Below are 2,121 nucleotides of genomic sequence, written 5' to 3'. Positions count from 1 at the left end.
GTTGAGTTCGTTCGCTGCCCTGCCCGATTCGTCTACCCCGCTCACGCGAACTGTGCTGCCTTGTTTTGAACCGCGCAGATCCTCAACATCAACTAGTTCCAGAAGGAGGCCAACGCCAACGACGAGGTGACCCCCCCCCCACGTGCGCGTGTACCCTATCTCCCGCCTTCAACGCCAACGAGTCCCTGTTATCGAATTCTGACGGTACTTTGCTGTACGATCTGTTCCTGTTTAGGTTAGCATGACGCTGAACATCTCCGCTGACCTTTCGTGGCTCTTCACGTGGAACACGAAACAGGTATTGTCCTCTGCTGGTGCCTTGCCCCTCTATTTTCCCTAAATGTTCACTAATTCATAGCATTCTCCTGAAACCAAATGGAGGTGGGAGGTGATGCCTATTGTAGAAAGTATGATGGTTGGTTCAGATGGAAGCTACTCGGTTATTTTGGTAGTTTGTTAGCACGTTCCATGACTTTGTTCGATCCGAAACTGGCACCGTATATTGGTTGATGAATGCAGCAAATGATGTAGTTTAATGTTGATATTATTTCCATCCATAGCTACCACAAGATACATTGGATAAACTAAATTTAGGGATGCATTGTTCGGTATGGAGGTTAATGACTGAATCACAGATGTGACCAAGATCTCAGACTCAAAGATATGCAAAATCATGTTCATTAAGATGCATGAATGTTCTATCTGAATGATTGAAACTTCGTAATAAGATGAATGTGTTCATCAATCGATGCAGACGCTGGGGAGATCATATTTTTTAGTAAATAAATAAATTAAGATACAATAATGTTCAAGTTTTAGAAGTTTAAAGTCACAATCTTTTCTAACTGTCCAGAGCAGAGGAAGAGGGAATACAATTTACTGTTGTTGATCTGCAACCATTCATAAACTTCTTGAGGAGGAACAATCTGCAGACGGAATTCTTTTCTATTGGACCAAACCAATGTGAGTCTCGAGCATTATGAGTCTATACTTTCCTCATTATGTAGGGATAATTCGACCAAGTTAACTTTGTTATCTCCAGCAATATTTTGATTGCAAATTGTGCATTCTTAGATTTGGTCAACTCAATCCACGAGCACTGGTTTTGTGCTCGTTGTGTTAACACAACACAGCCATGAGGTGAAGGAGTTATAGTTATGCAGATTGGAGCTTACTTGTTAGTATCTATGTACCATCCCCATGTTGAACTTTTTAACTTACAGATATCAGTTATCAAGTTTCCACTTTTTAACTTACAGATATCAGTTATCAAGTTTCCTCTTAAGCATGCTTTAGTACACATCCTGGACTATCCGAATTAATGTTATTCATGTTGGTTCTTAATGCATAGGTATGACGGTTTTGTTGGTTCGGCTTCACAAGCAATGGTGGCTGTTGATCAGTTTGCATGGCACTTCAACCGGAGAGCACATTAACTTGTGGTGTAGACTCATGGCCTTATAGTGTACTGTATAACCAGACATGCTGCTTAATTTTACTGTTGTATTGTGATCAGTAGGTATGTAGTGAAATAACTAAGATTCTATTAAATGTAGTTGAATTCAATCATATAACCTTTGAAATAACTAAGATTACTAATCAACTTGCTGTATATCACGTGCAGCACCCGTTTTTATTTGTTCGAGAGAGGTTATCCACATCCTGAAAGAGGGAGAGAGAGTTTGTCCATGGTCCAATGCGTAGCAGGGGATGTTGCAGAAAGGCAACGTACTAGGACTTTACATACTGCTGTGACGCTTGCACGCGGGGCCGTTGGAGGTGAGAAAACCATATTTTAGTGAGTTAGAGTGCTGTGTAGATCCGGTGGACGGTGGTGGCAATGTGTAGATGGACATACACATCCTCGGCTCAAGCATATCGCTGCCTCGTCCGGCCTGATCACTTGTTCAGGTATGCCACAACTGAGGCCCCTTCAGTTCTCTACCAGTTTATCAGTAGAGGCTCCTTAGGTACTAAAGGTGCACATTCGCTTGCTTATCCAGCAGCCAAACCAATTTTGATCCTGGCCTTCCATCAGCACCAGGCATAGTGGCACAGGTACCAAGTGGGATTGTTAACCCTATCATTTGCTTAGCTACCGAGTAGAATTTACAGGTTTGA

The 2,121-nt window shown here is 42.2% G+C and overlaps 1 long non-coding RNA gene across 1 annotated transcript; it reads left to right on the top strand.

Annotated features, from left to right (window-relative positions):
- Nucleotides 1-883: 883 nt before the first annotated feature.
- Nucleotides 884-1,569, top strand: LOC123406231. Its single transcript, XR_006612043.1, has 3 exons — nucleotides 884-963; nucleotides 1,075-1,189; nucleotides 1,352-1,569. It is a non-coding gene; the product is annotated as an uncharacterized LOC123406231 (long non-coding RNA).
- Nucleotides 1,570-2,121: the final 552 nt, after the last annotated feature.

The sequence above is a fragment of the Hordeum vulgare genome, chromosome 6H (genome assembly GCF_904849725.1).
Source record: "Hordeum vulgare subsp. vulgare chromosome 6H, MorexV3_pseudomolecules_assembly, whole genome shotgun sequence".
NCBI lineage: Eukaryota > Viridiplantae > Streptophyta > Magnoliopsida > Poales > Poaceae > Hordeum > Hordeum vulgare.
Note: the sequence above shows the minus strand (reverse complement) of the source record. Positions and strands in the feature narration are given on the sequence as shown.